Below are 15,924 nucleotides of genomic sequence, written 5' to 3'. Positions count from 1 at the left end.
CTTACATAGCACTTACCATGTACCAGGCACCATGCTTTACAAATATTAACTCATTTAATCTTCATAATGATATGGGAGGTAGATGCTTTCATTATAGTCCTTTTGGCTTCTAAGTCCACGCCTTTTAGGATAAAGTAAGTATATCGGGAGGGGAGTGTGGGCAAACATTTTTACTGATGAATGAGTGACCAAAAATGTTCGGTGACAATTGCTGTAGGCTAGACATAGCAACTCCTAACCTCAAAATTTAAAACGATTTTGGGTGATCAAGCCTACCTTTTTTCACTGATGAAATGTTGCTTTGCATGTAGAGAAGGCAGAGGCTGAAAGAAGGTGCCGGTAGGGTGATGGTTAAACAAGTGTCCCGTGAACATTGTCCTTGTCTACAGAGACAACTATAACACATGTGAAGATTTGCGTGATGGGGATACTGTAAGTTCCCCTGTTTAAAAAAGTTCATCCTTGCTAGTTTTGTTCTAGTTACTAATTAAAAAAAAATTGTTTCTGAGACATTGAAATAGGGGATGATGGGAGACGAAGACCTAGAGGAGGTAGAATCCCAGATAAAAAGCGGATCAGAAACAAGACCTGCTCCTCTTGTTCCTTGGTGGATGCTCATTTACACGCAGCTTGGGTGCTGGCGGCTCTAATTTGAGAAACATCAAACAAAGGTTAAATATCCTTGAAATAATAGACCAGTGGGAAAGATAAAATTTACCCAAATCTAATTCTCACCTACACACTTTTTGTGTGGAGTATGCAGTCCCCTTTCCCCATTCCTTGGCCATTTCGGACAGTTTGGTATCTCTCCACGTACCCACCAGCGCGCTTGACAGTTGCTGCGGTATGAGGAAGGGCAGATTCAACCTTATATACTATCATTACCGTTTCTAAGTATGTGAAGTAGGTAGATGAGGTTTTGCAGCGTCAGGGCAAAGTTCTGGTAAGACCGGAGTTCTAAGGCAGGCAATAAAGTCTTGCACTTAAAGAGCCGTGCATAGTCCGCGGGGTGTATGTGTTGCAACCGCAGCTCTTTCGGTTTCAAGAGGTGGGGGTTTCAGGGAAAGCAAATGAAAGGTGTGACAGGCAAGAAAGCCGCGCTAACAGGGAGTAGCAAACAGACATCTGCCCGCACGCCTTTGGGTATCTAACATCCAAAAAGCCTTTCTTTCCCGCCCGCAGAAAGTTCTTGAGTTGCCTGGGGATGCCCGTTCAGTGGGTGGGGAAAGGCAACCCAACCTTCCTTCCATTCTTCCGAAAAAACACTCGTAATGAGATGAACAATCCTTGCCAAAGAATTGCCAAGAGGCAGGAACTCCAGGTGAAACGTCCCACGCGCACCCAGCAGATGCCAGTGCGCGAGTCCACAGAGTGAGCGGAGGAACCTCCTCTCCGTCCCCGCAGCCTAGGTGGGTGTGGCCTTCGCTGAGGCCCCTCCCCCTCGAGCACGTCGCGCGGGGCCGCACGGGCGGGGCGAGGGAACAAGCAAGAAAGGGCGGGGAGTGAGCCTTGTGGGTGTGCTCGTGCCCGAGTGCTCGCGCCTGGCGTGTGGGCGGCGGCGCGCTCGTGCACGCGCAGGGGAGAGACCAGCCCAAGCGGCCGTTGTGGGGTTCGACTGGAGGGGCGGGGGAGTCACCTGCGAGCGGCGGTGCCGGCCGGCCGCCTGCCCGCCCGCCCGCCGCGTCCGGATCGCGCCGGCTGCGCGGGGCCGCTGTCTGCACACACCCTGGGAGGCTGGGGCGGACGAGCGGACAGAGTCCGCGCCCGGCGCCCGGGACGAGGAAGAGTCGGACCTTCGCCGCCGCCGCCGTCGCCGCCCGTGCCCGCCTGGGTAGGTGAAGCCCGAGGCTGGTTGTGCGTCGGTCCCTCGCGGGCCGGGAGAGGAGAAGCGAAACTTTCTGGCGCTTCCCCCGCGGTCCCCGGGCCGTCTGCGGCGCGGGGAGGTGTCGTCGTCGCGGGCGGCGGCCGACGCCATGTTGGGGTCTGTGAGAAACGGGGCGCTCCGGGCCGCTCCCCGCGCGCTGGGGCTGGCCTGCCGACGCCGGGAGCGAGCCGCACCCGCCCGCAGGACACCGCCGCCTGCGCCCGCGGGCTCCGGGGCTGTCCGGAGGGTCCGCGCTGGCGCCTGCCGGGGCGGCGGGGCCGCGGACCGCGGGGCCGGGCGCGGGCGGAGGCGCCAAGGGGGTCCGCAGGTCGAGCGAGAAGTTGCGGGGCACGAGGGCTGGGGTCCCGTTCGCGGCCAGTGGCGTCTCAGGGTCCCCTCGTCTTTCTGTCCAAAAAGTTTGAGGGGTCTGGGCATTAGGGAAGTTGTGAGTTGAACGGCATATTTTTTATGTGACTCGGGGCAAAAAATGGCACCACAGAATTTGTTCTGATGGAAGCGTTGGCTCTAACGCGTTTATTTAGAGCCTTTTAAAGTTGTATGGTCTTAGGCCGAATTTATTTTTCCTTTTTTAAAAATTTCCCGAGGTCCGAGAGCTTGCTGCTCATGTTGCTTGAATTCCCTTGTGTGTTCTTGCATTATAGCAATAACTCGTGAGTGTGCGGTGGACATGGTAGTATTAAGGTTACACATAACTAAGCCCTTTTGTAATTCATGGACTCACAAAGTGTGTAAGTTGATAAATACCTTCTTTGTTGTGATGTAGTACGTTACAGGAGAGACTTAACTAAAGACAGACTTAGGAACTTTGACAGACTTAAAGGCATGTGTCTTAAGGTGAAGTAATCTTGACATTACAAAGCTTTTTTTTCTTCTCTTTGTTTTTTTAAAGGTGAGTGTCTGCCATGTTTTGAGCATTCACCCTTTTTTTCTGTACTGTAGTAGCTCACGGGGTCCTCAGGTTAATTCAGTATTAAGGAAAGCTTCTATTTTTAATCTCTTCAGGTCTTGACAGCGCTGGAGGTGAATGGTATTAGGTTTCTCTCCTTAATTGGAAAGCACATCCTATCGCCTCAAAAACAGAAAAGTGGTGTACTGACCCAAGGGATCAAAAAAGATTCAGCCCGAATTACCCCAGTCCAATGAATGTAAATTGATGTGTTTAATAAAGGCATTTTAGCTTTAAAATTCTGCTAAATGAACTGAAGGGGCTCTTAACCACAAATAGGATGAGCCCTAAAACATTTCTTGGAGAATTTCTCTTCTTAATCTAGAGGTAATGATAGAGCTTCTGCTCAGATTTGGCTGCTAATTTCCTTAGTTCTTAAATCCTTTTTGTTTTGCTCCATTGTCAAGTAAACACCATTATACACATTTGTTTTTCTGCATGAAGAATTCACCTAGGAATGAGGTGACTTAACTAACTTCATAAGTCTTGCAGCCAAACTGGTATTGAACTGAGGTCTTTATGACTCTGAAGCCTTCGTGTTTTTCCTATAGCTTTAACTTTGTAGGATACTGAACTCCTGTCATGGAGCAGTCTCTGTCCACCTTGTTTCCTCTGTCTTTGCTGCTCTTGCTGATTTTAATTCCTCAGTAAATTTTTTTTCCTAGAGAGCTGATTTACAAGGGTTCTTGTAGTGAAATTTTCACTTGAGTCTATACTTTTTGAAACCTTTCTGTGCTGTTCTCCTTATCCTACTCCCTTTCTCTCGCCAAGAATAATTAACTTATACCATTGCCATCCAGTAAATACTACACTGATCTGTCATGGCACCTCCTTGACTAAATAGCCTTTGCATGATTGACCTCTTCATCCCCAGTGTGCAGAGAACATAGCAGAAGCTCAGGAAAGGCTTGAATGGATGAGGGCACATCTGTTCCTTGTAAATCATACTTCATGAATTTCCTATTAAATTGCCCTTCCCAGGGGCACCTGGGTGGCATATTCAGTTAAGCATCCAACTCTTGGTTTTGGCTCAGGTCATGATCTCAGGGCAGGGGGCTCCGCAGTCAGAGCAAAGTGTGCTTGAGATTCTTTCCCTCCCTTTCTGCCCCTCCTCCCTTCTTTCTGTGCTCCCTCAGGAGCGCGCACGCTCTAGCTCTCTCTCAAATAACTAAGATAAAAAATAAAATAAAATAAATTGCCCTTTCCATGGGCATAGAAGTTCAATCTTCTCTAATACTTTTTTAGGTGTGTGTGTGGGGGGGAATGTTTATCTTGTTAACTAAGTAAATTTAGACCTGGAAATACAGACCTTGAATGTTTATGAAATTTCTAAGTAGATAATGGTATAATCAGCAAAGAAGCAGCAATGTGGCAACAAAAGAGTAATAATCATAATTTTAAAGTGTGATTGAATTTATTTGTACTAGGTGGAAATAGAGGTAATTCCTTATAAATTTGAAGGTCATGTTTATACATTTAAGCTCTTTGATAGAGCAACTCTCCTTACTGTCAGTTATTGTTTTGTCAGAATTATCTTAGGATTTTGGTTTAGAATGCCTTACTTAATGGAAAGCATATAAAAATTGCTTTTCTATTGATAAGCTTATCTATGAGAACCAGCTTTGTATGCCAGCTGCATGCTTGATAGCAATGTTTTTGTTGGCTTAGCTGAATAAAGTATACTTCATAGATACACTTGTAGAGTGCTGTGTCAGGTCCCAAACCTCTCTAGGTAAAGGTATTTACTAATTATATAATGAAACTACTGTAGAATTTGGGGTTAAATCCCTGCCCCCCCCCCCCAAAAAATAACTTTCTCTCCATTAATTACACACTAGTGTGCCTAATTTGTAAGGTTCTAGGAAGGAAGAGAAGGCATTCAAGTAGTTACTGTGAGTGCTAGAAAAAGTAGGTTGCGTGTGGGGTGGACTGGAACAAACATATCTGTAGCTGTACTCCTTACTGGCCTGTGACTCTAGAACAAGTTGCTTCATTTCTCTAAGTTTCACAGGACTCATTTGTGAAACGGACACGGCTATTTACCTCAAAGTGTTGTGAGGATTTACTAAAATATGTTTGTGGAAGTGCATGGTGCATGATACTCATTAGCAAATGAACAAAGTAATTGTCATTTACATAGGATCATAGAATTTTTAAAGGAAGCAACTTTTAGGGGCACCTGGGTGGCACAGTTGGTGAGCATTCTGGTTTTGGCTCAGATCTGATCTCCTGGTGGTAAGATCCACCCTAGGTGGGGCTCCCAGCTCAGCATGGAGTCTGCTTAAGACTCTCTCTCCCCCTGCGATCTCTCTCAATTAAATAAATCTTAAAAACAAAAAAAAAAAAAAGTAAGCAGCAGTTAGATATATGTATTTTAGTTTTCAACCTTGGATGCACATTAGAATTCCGCGAAGAACTTACTAAAAATGATTCCTGAACTTCCACCCTGGAATCCTAGAACCAAAAAAGAATTGCTGGGTTTGGGGTCAAAGCATAGGTAGTTTTGCCTGTTTTTTGTTTGTTTGTTTGTTTGTTTGTTTTTTAAACACCCATGATTTTAATGTGTAGTCAAGGTTGAGAATCACTGATAAAATTCACTCTTCCATTTCCTTAGTCTCTTTGTTTTGTGGTTGAATAAAGTACAGAGACAGGTTAAGTACCCCCCAAATTCCTATCAGACTACAAAGAATATATCTGAATCAAGGAAAGTGAAGTATATAAAGGTTACAGTACAGTTATAATCATTTCAGACCAGAAAGGTGGGCCACGTTTGTAAGTAACTACAGTTGACTTATTCCAGTGACCTTCACCACCACTCTGCATCAGCAACCTACACGAATGACCCAGTTATTTAACCTTGTCATCATTTTGAACTGCCTCAGGTCTTAAACTAACGAGGTGGTGATTCAGGAGCCCATGTTTCTGTTTTCCATCTTACCTGATGAACCAGCTTTTTGTCCTCATTGTCTTCTCCCAGGCTGTTCATTTTCCACCTTTCCAGTGCTGAACCTTGGAGTTCATATTCTGTGAAATCACTAGCACCTCATATTCCTCTCCTTGACCTTTGCTGTATATAGCTGGTCGATTCTCAACTTGTAAATACCGCTGTTTCCTTTTTCTGCCTAGCACTCCTGAAAAAAGTCACAGCTTTGGTGACTGTTGAGTATTTGTTTTCCAGCTGCCTGTGTACTAGCTGCTTTCTAATCCTTTTCTCATCCCCAAGTTGATTCATTTTCTCTGTTGTGTTTTCAGTCTAACTCAGATTATTAACCCCAATCTTGAAATGCTTGACTCTTAGGATGAACTTGCTTCTAAAATGATTAAGATTTTGTGATGTGAATTTTCTGTTTTCTCCTTTGCATTAACTTTTTCGTCTTTTTTTCTTTCCATTTTTGTAAGTGGAATTATACTTCTTTATGTTTGTTTCATTTAAATAATAGTTGAGGAAAAATTAAAAAGATCTTTATTGTTTATTTTTTATCAGTTGTATCTGTAATTTTGCATTTGTTTTTTACACATATTTTTCTACATGTTCTTTACATCTTATTACTTAATCAGTAAGTATTTTTTGTCTATGAGAGAATATGTGTTGGAGGCCTGGGTTGCTCAGTCAGTTAACGTTAAGCTTAAGCGTTTACCTTGGGCTCCTGTCATGATCCCAGAATCCCACAGGGAGTCTGCTTCTCCCTCTGACCTCCCCTCCCCCCCCATCTTGTGCTTACTCGCTTGCTCTCATTCACTCACTCTCTCTCGGAAATAAATAATAAATAAAATATTTTTAAAATATATGTGTTCATTATAAAATAATTAGGCAATGTAAAAATATTTTATCCTGGTACTTAGAGACAATGAGTACTAAATTTTTGGTGTGTCTTTCCAGACTTAAAAAAAAAGGGGGGGGGGGTTTCTATTATATGTGCTGTTTAGAAATCTAATAACTGCCTTATTTAACAATTTTCCACATTAAATATTAATCTGTTCTGTCAAGAATTGTTGAAAAATCATAATATGGATGTGCCATAATTGACGTAACTAGGCTCCTATTGTTGACCGCTTAAGTTATTTCTGGCTTTTCAGCATTATTAAGACAAAGCTAGAGTGAACTTTTGTATGTGAATAACTTTGTACAATGGTCTGTTTTTTTGCATATGTTCTTGGAAATAGAATTCTTGTGTAAACTTTCTAGAGTGCTTCTGATGCCAAAAATGGCATTTAGAAAAGTTGTTGCAGTGTATTCTGTGAAGAATTAGTGCCCATTTCCCCCACATCTTAAGTGAATAATACATCATTTTTATTTGTATTTCTTTGATTAGCACTGAGAACCAACATTATTCCATTTACTGGTCATTTTTATTTGTTGTTTTGGAAATTGTATCTCATCCATTTTTCTTTGGGGATATTTTCCTTTTTTTCTTTTGATTTAATTATATGGGCCTTTTTTATAGTAAAAATGTTGACCCTTTGTCATATGTTACAAATATTTTTCTTAAACTTTAATGCTTTTTTCCCTTCATTATTGCAGTTTTAAAATTTTTTGTGGTAAAATATTTTCTTTTAAGACATTTGACTTTTTCATGGTATATATAATAACCACTCCTCTCTCTGGCTAGAAATTTAAATTCTGTTTTTCACTATTAGACTTAATGCCAGAGGGAAAACTTTTTACGTACAGCATGTGTGCCCCTCCCCCAACCTCCACAAGAGTTTCTTTCTCAAGATAAATTTCTGTGGTTAAAAATGCCAGGGTCAAAGGGCAGTGCTTTCTGAAGCATTTTATTATTATACATTACCATTAGTCCTCAGTTTTTCCACGTGTTTCACTGCTATTTGTGACTTTTGGCACAAGCCGGTTATTTAGTCTCTGAGACTTGTGAGACACGTGAAATCACGTTGAAAGGGTACTTTGTGCTCTCCTTTCTCCCCTTCTCTCTTCTTTTGCTTGTCTCTTGCTTTCTAAAGTAGGTGTTCCCTTAAGTTCAGTCCTTTGACTTCTGTCTTCCACAGCATCAACCAGCATCTCTATATGAATGACTGCTTAGTCTGTTTCAATCTTGGAGCTCCCTGCTCATCCTAGCATTTGTGTGACTTGTGGATACCCTGAAAGTATTTCAAGATGAGTATGTCCTAAACTGATGTCTTCTTCCTCCCCAAGCAAACCTAGCATCTACCAATGACTTATGCTTAGACCTTTGAAGTCATCTTGCACTCACTTTTCACCCATATATTCAGTTGGTTTCTAAATCCTATTTTCTATACCTCCTAAGTCTCTCTTCCCCTTTTTATTTAGGCTGTCAATTATTATGACTCAGTCTTTTGTTACCCTCTGGGTTTTTGTTTTGTTTTGTTTGCCTTCAGTCTAACTTCAGTAGTCTCTCCAGTCATCCTGCCTACTGCTTTTGTGTGTACTGATTAACCTTTTCCTATTTGAAAGCCTGTCTTCCTGTTGCCTGTATAATAAAGTCTAAACTCTTTAGTCTGATGCTTATTTTCCTTTGCAGTTTGGCTCTTCTCTATCTTACCAGATTTCTCCTCTGCCACCATACTTTCTTCTGTCCCTACCTGCTCCAGCCTGGGCTCACCTGTTTCTTCTCTAAGGAATATGTTTGTACACCATTACTCCCTGTATCTCTCCCTCTCCCCCAAATAGTTTGACCTACCACTTTTGCTTTATGGCCCAGCTTGAATTTCTAGTCATATTAGAGTTACTTCTAGATGTTCCCCCTGGCCACAATTACCTCCCAACTAAACACTTTGGCCCTGGGCTTCATCACTCTTATTTATTTTTTTAATGTGTTTGGTTTGTTTCTCCTTTGCTCCTTAAACTGAGTGCACAGATTTAAATTAATCATATTCCTTAGTTCATAGCATACTACATGGGTACCAAACTCTTTTCTTGTCTTTTGTTTTCTTCTTTATCATTTATTCCCATCACTCTCTTTCTTATAGACACATACCCTAATGTATAACACATGAATTACATAGTTTTATGTATATAAACTTGGATTTATATACTATTTTAAACTTGTCTTTCTCCTTCATAGAGATTGTTAGTTTGAGTACTTCTATCTTTTTATTAATACTTTGTACAGAGTAAGAGGTCAGTAAATGTTTACTGCTACTTCAACAGATTTATGGAAAATTAGTATTGCTCTTACCAGCTTCGCTATTGCTTAGACCAAGAACCCGTGGATTGATTTCAGCTTTATTCTTCCACTTCTGGTTAGTTATAGCAGTCCTGAACCTGATCGCTATTCTTTTCTGTTGCAAACGTCACTCTTAACAACTCATCAGATCACTCTTTCCAAAAGCTTCAGAAAGAACTCTTCAAGAACCAAAATCTGTTCTTTTTTTTTTCCTCCCCTGTTTTTCTACTAAATAACTCCCTCTAGCCTCTAATGCATCTGTACATGTGACTTTTTTTAACACATGTTTTCTTGCAGAGCATTGTGCCTTTACCATTATTTTGCCTTTTGAGGTTCCACTTATTGTTCACACCTGTTTCAAGTGTTCAAATGCTACAGTCTTCACGCCATACCTTCACTCTTCCTTTTTTGCTTCCTTACTGCTTTGTTAACTATTTTTATCACAGTACTTAATTAATTTGCTTTTTATTAAAATTTTGTGGTACATGTCTTAAATCCCAGTGTTTCCTTCATTCTTTTTTCCTCTGACACAAAGCAGAAAGCCTTGAAATGTGGTGAGCAGATTGCAACTGCTTTGAAAAATATTAAAGAAAATTTGTTAGGGGCATGATAGAATAACCAGCTCCACAGCAATATTTATTTGAGCTTTACTAGCCTTTCAGTATTATACAGTGGTTCTTTATAGCAGTCAACACTGTACAGCTGCCCCTGTATAAAAATTTTCTGAAATGATGCACTTCTTTATCTGAATTTTGTTGGTGGTGAAAATATGCACACATCATCGTTTTTTATTTGCTAACTAAACAGCTGTGCTTCTTGGCAAGAGAAGAAATCATTTTTGTATATTATCATGAGATTGGTTTTTTTTTTAAAAAACAGGATCTGTCATGCTCAATACTTAGAATTCATAATTAGATACTAGTTAAATGGATCCAAACATTTGCTTGTAAATTTAAAAACTGGGGGTGTAGTAAAGCAATTGATGTGTAGGTTTGGTTCCTGTTTTCTGTGAACACTAGTATAGATGTCAAAATGAAGTCTTTGATTTTTGTCAAACTCTAGGTGAAAAAGCTGCTGCCACTTCTAACTGTTGGCCATTCTCAGATCAGTACAGACTGATAGCTTTGAGTACTGAACTGACTGAATCATGAGGAATTGGTAAAATTTCAGAATAACAGGGGAGGGGGCCACATATTGGACTCACAGGTAGGCTAGGAAGCTCAGCATATTCTGAGAATACCATGTAATCTGCTTTGACTATAACAAAGAGTACATATATAAAGAGGTAGAACTGGAAAGATAGCATGAGACAGGCTGGGGCTTGACTCTGAAAGGCTTTGAATGCCAGATTAAGGATTTTAGATTTAATTTGATCAGCCAGGGAACCTTTGGGTTTTGAATAGGGATTACCTGATTATGTATAGTTAAAGAATATTAATCTTGGAGAATTTGGGTGGCTCAGTGGGTTGAACATCTGACTCTTGATTTCGATTTGAGTCATGATCTTGGGGCCATGGGATTGAGCCCTACATCGAGATCCACATTGGGCATGGAGCCTCCTTGAGATTCTCTTTCTGCCCCTCTGCCCCTTCCTCCCCTACCACATGTGTGGGCATATGCACATGTTCTCTCTAAAAAACAAAAAGAATAATCTTGCCTTGTGTTGTATGCTATAAATGCTGGTTTAAGTTTGGAAGTCCTGCTTTAAACTTGAGGTCTATATTTTTCCCACTATCTCCTACCTCTCCAAAAATCTCTTGTAACTCCCAGTGTCTCTATTCTGGTTTTCCAAATTCTCTAAAATCCTCCACTATAGCTTGGGTTTTATATACTGTGGTAAATTTCTCTAGCAAGCCTAACCTATTTGAAATTGCCTTTACTGACACCCTAAACACTTTTCACTTCCTTTTAGTATATTTGAATGATCACTTTTAGCCTTTTTATACTTATTACCATGCTTTAATTTTTTTCTCTTATCAGTGGCTTTCTTCACATACATAATATGGTTCACTTAAGTCAAATATTTCTATAATATTTCTGAAGGTAGCAAAGTCTAATAGAAAAACATACATTTTTATAATAACTAGCTGTGAGGCAATAGGATGATTGTTTAACTATACATGACTTAATTTACTTTTGTAACATGTACATAATTACCACTTAACAAAATTTAGATCATTAAAATAGTAAAATGTGGAAGTGCCCAGCATGTGTATAGGTGTTGAGTAAATGTTACTTTTTTTCTTTTTTCCTTTTCTGGCTAAGCCTGTAGAGTATGCATTTGAATTTACCCTTGAATAATAGATTTGGTGTCTAGGAGAGACTTTTTAAAAAATTACTATGGCTTCTCTCTAAATGTTCAAATTTTGTTCAGTTCTCTCAATCTAGCTTTATATGAGTTTAAATTTAAAATATAGATGTTTGTCCCTTTTTTTCTTATCTAAAACATAAACTTTATTTTGTTAATCACTAATTTCTACAGTATATGTTGTGGAAGGGGTGTTCAAGATGATGGTATAGGAACTCCCCTCCTCCCATGGACACACTGAATCTACAGCCACCTATGGATCAACTTCCTCTGGTTAAGTACCTGAAAACTAGCCATACAACTCCTTACAACAAACAGGAGAAGGGCCACACTGAGACAGGTAGGAGAGGCAGAGAGGCAGTCTTGCCAAAAGTCCCCACCCATTGTGGCAGTGCACAGTTGGGATGGATCTCACAAGTGGAGCAGCTCCTTGAGGAGCCAGGGGTCTCTGCCCTGATAAAGTAATCTTCGTAAAGATGCTCACAGAACTTAGAAGAATGAACCCAGTGAGAACTTCAGCAGAGATAGAAAAATAAGGAAGTACTCAACAAACTCACAGAGCTGAAGAATATAGTAACTGAACTGAAAAATACACTAGAGGCATTCAACAGCAGACTAGATGAAGCAGAAGAAAGAATCAGTAATTTAGCAGTCCAGGCAGTGTAACTCACCCAAACAGAGCAGCCAAAAATAATAATAATGATACATAATTTTTTTTTTTTTAATGAAGATAGCTTAAGAGACCTAAGGGACAACATCAAGCAGAATAACATTGGCATTATAGGGGTTCCAGAAGGAGAAGAGAGAAAGACTGGAGCAGAAAACTTATTTGAAGACTTAATGGCTGAAAACTTTCCTCACTTGGGAAGGAAACATATCCAGATTCAGGAAGCCTAGAGAGTTCCAAATAAGATGAATCCCCAAAGATCCACACCAAGACACCTTGCAATTAAAAGGTCAAAAGTTAAACAGAGCATCTTAAAAGCACCAAGAGAAAAAACAACTGGTAACATGATAGGCATTTTTTTTTTAATTTATTTGTCAGAGAGGGGTGGGGAGAACACAAGCAGGCAGAGCAGCAGGCAGAGGCAGAGAGAGAAGCAGGCCCCCTGCTGAGCAAAGAGCCTGATGCAGGACTCCATCCCAGGATCATGACCTGAGTCGAAGACAGCGGCTTAACCAACTGAGCCACCCAAGCGTCCCAGATAGGCATATTTTTCATCAGAAACTTTGCAGGCCAGAAGGGAATGTGGCACAATGTATTTCAAGTACTGAAAGATAAGAGCTTCCAACTAAGACTATTTTATGTGGCAAGATTACTATTCAGAATTGAAGGAGAGGTAAAGAGTTTACCCAAACAAACAAAAGCTGAAGGAGCTGGTCACCAGTAAACCAATGTTACAGAAATGTTTAAAGGACTTCTTTAAGCTGAAAATAAAGGGCATTAATAAGATAACATTGGAAAATGTAAATATCTCTGGTAAAGGTAAATATACAGTAAAGAGAGTGGATAAATTATTTATAAAGCTAATATGAAGGTTAAAAGATATAGGTAATTTTTTAAAAACCTGTAACTACAATAACCCCGTTAAGGGAGACACAAAATAAGAAGTGGCATAAAAAACAAAATATGGGTCAAAAAGTTAGAGTTTTAAGAATACATTTAAACTTAAGTTGCTGTCAAGTCAAAATAGACTGTTTTGTATCTATGGGATTTTATATATGAGCCTTATGGTAATGACAAAGCAAAAACCTATTACAGATACATAAAACATAGTAAGAAAGAAATCTAAGCACAACACTGAAGAAAGTGTTAACCGCAAGGGAGGGAGCAAGAGAAGAAGAAAGGAACAGAGAAGAACAACAATACAGCCAGAAATCAATAATTACTTTAAATGTAAAAGGATTAAATTCTCCAATCAAAAGACACTGTGGTTGAATAGGTTTAGCAACAACCAAAAAAGACCCATCTATACTCTGCTTACAAGAGACCTACCTCAGATGTAAAGATACACACAGAAAGTGCAGAGATGTGAAAAGATTTTTTCATGCAAATAGAACCCAAAAGAAAGCTGGAGTAGCTATACGTTTATCAGACAAACTAGACTTTTAAAAAAGACTGTAGTAAGAGACAAAGATAGGCATAGGCATTATATAATGATAAGGGGGTCAGTCCAAGAAGAGGATTATAACATTTGTATGTGTTTATGCACCCAACATAGGAGCACCTAAATAATGTTTGCTGTACATAACAGACCTAAAAGGAGAAGTTGACAGCAATATGGTAATAGTAGGGGACTTTAAAGCCCCACTTACATCAAGGGATAGATTACCTGGATAGGAAATCAATAAAGAAACAATCAGCCTTAACACATCAGACTAGATGGATTTAATAGATACATACAGAACTTTCCATCCAAAAGCAGCAGAATATACATTCTCTCAAATGCAGATGAAACATATTCTCCAAGATAGATCATATGTTACCCCACAAAACAAGTCTTAATAAACTTGGGAAAATTGAAATCATATCAAGCATCTTTTCTGACCACAGTGATACGAAACTAGAAATCAGTTGTAAGAAGAAAACTAGGAAAATCACAAATATTTAGAGATTAAACAACATGCTACCGAACAGTCAGTGTGTTGATGAAGAAACCAATGGAGAAATTTTTTTAAAAAAATACTTTGGGGGAGCCTGGGTGGCCCATTTGGTTAAGTATCCAACTCTTGATCTCAGCTCAGGTCTTGATCTCAGGGTTGTGAGTTCAAGCCTAAGGCTGGGTTCCACACTGGCTGTGGAGCCTCCTTAAATTTAAAAAAAAAAAAATTTTTTTTAATACTCTGGGACAAATGAAAATGGAAACACAGTTTATCGAAGTCTGTAGTAGGCAGCAAAAGCAGTTCTAAGAAGGAAACTCATAGCATTATAGGCCCACCTTAAGAAACAAGAAAGATCTCAAATAATCTGACTTTATGCCTAAAAGAAATAGAAAATGAAAAACAAACAGAGCCAAAGTTAGTAGAAGGAAGGAAATAAAGAACCAAGCAGAAATAAATGAAAAAGAGTCTAAAAAGACAATAGGAAAGATCAATGAACTGAAAGCTAGTTTTTTGGGGGGGGGGGAGGTTTAAAAGATAAAATTGACAGGGGGTCCCTGGGTGGCTCAGTGGGTTAAGCCTCTGCCTTCACTCAGGTCATGATCTCAGGGTCCTGGGATCAAGCCCCACGTCAGGCTCTCTGCTCAGCGGGGAGCCTGCTTCCCCCTTCTCTCTATACCTGTCTCTCTGCCTATCTATGATCTCTGTCTGTCAAATAAATAAATAAAATATTTTTTAAAAAAAAGATAAAATTGACAGAGCTTTAGACTTACCAAGAAGAACAGGGAAGGGCTCACATAAATCAGAAATGAAAGAGAAGTTACAGCTGATACCACAGAAATACAAAGGATCATAAGAAACTATTGTAAACACTTACATATCAACATATTGGACAGCCTGGAAGAAATGGACCAAATTTCTAGAAATACACAATTTTCCAAGATTAAATAATGAAGAAGTAGAAAATCTAAATAGATTGATAAGGTAAGGAGATCAAAGCTGTAATCAGAAACCTCCCAGCAAAGGTCCAGGACCAAATGGCTTCACAGATGAACTCTGCCAACCATTTAAAGAGTTAATAACTGCCCTTCTCAAACTTTTCCAAAAAATGGAAGAGGAGGAAATGCTTCCAAACTCACTTTACAAGGCCAGCATTATCTTACACTAGAACCACACAGGGGCATCACACACAAAAAAATTTGTAGGCCAGTATTTCTAGTGAACACAGATGGAAAAGTCATCAGTAGAATATTAGCAAACCCTTACTCAACAATACATTAAAAGGATAATTGAGTGAGGTTTATTCCAGGGATGCAAGGATGGTTTAACATTTGCAAATCAGTGTAACATACCCTATTAACAAAATAAAGGATAAAAATATATGGTCATCTCAATAGATGTAGAAAAAGCATTTGTTAAAATTCAATATTTATGATAAGAACTCTGAATATGTGGATATAGAGAAAACATTCATCAACATAATAAAGGCTATCTATGGGCGCCTGGGTGGCTCAGTTGGTTAAGTGACTGCCTTTGGCTCAGGTCATGATCTTGGAGTCCAGGGATTGAGTCCTACATAGGGCTCCCTGCTCTTCAGGGAATCTGCTTCTACCTCGGACCTTTCTCCTCTCATGCTCTCTCTGTCTCATTTTCTCTCTCTCAAATAAATAAAATCTTAAAAAATAAAGTAAGCACTACGTATGACAAGCCCAGAGCTAAGATCATACTGAATGGTGAAAAACTAAAAACTTTTCCTCTAAGATTAAGAAAAAGACAAGGATGCCTGCCTACTTTCCACTTTTATTAAACATAGTATTGAAAATCCCCAGTCACAGTGGTTAATAAGCAAGAAATAAAAGCTGTCCCAATTGGAAAGAAGTAAAACTCATTATTTGCAGATGACTTGCTTTTATATATAGGAAACCCTAAAGACTTTATCATAAGACTATTAAAAGTAATAAATAAATGCACTAGAGTCTAGAAATGCAGTAGAGTCACAGCATACACAAAAATCAACTTAAAATGGATTAAAGAGATGAAT

At 39.7% G+C, this 15,924-nt stretch overlaps 1 protein-coding gene across 2 annotated transcripts in view; it reads left to right on the top strand.

Annotated features, from left to right (window-relative positions):
- The first annotated feature begins 1,703 nt into the window (after positions 1 to 1,703).
- Positions 1,704 to 15,924, top strand: part of PLEKHF2 (pleckstrin homology and FYVE domain containing 2) — a 30,830-nt gene continuing 16,609 nt past the window's right edge. Inside the window, exon 1 of one of the 2 annotated variants that reach the window (XM_045077957.1) lies at positions 1,704 to 1,831. The gene's annotated coding sequence lies outside the window, so the exon portion shown is untranslated. The remainder of the gene's footprint in view (positions 1,832 to 15,924) is intronic. The other variant, XM_045077956.1, reaches the window with a different exon arrangement.

This window comes from Mustela putorius, unplaced genomic scaffold, assembly GCF_011764305.1.
Source record: "Mustela putorius furo isolate JIRA1106 unplaced genomic scaffold, ASM1176430v1.1 tig00000228_pilon_pilon_pilon, whole genome shotgun sequence".
Lineage (NCBI taxonomy): Eukaryota > Metazoa > Chordata > Mammalia > Carnivora > Mustelidae > Mustela > Mustela putorius.
Note: the sequence above shows the minus strand (reverse complement) of the source record. Positions and strands in the feature narration are given on the sequence as shown.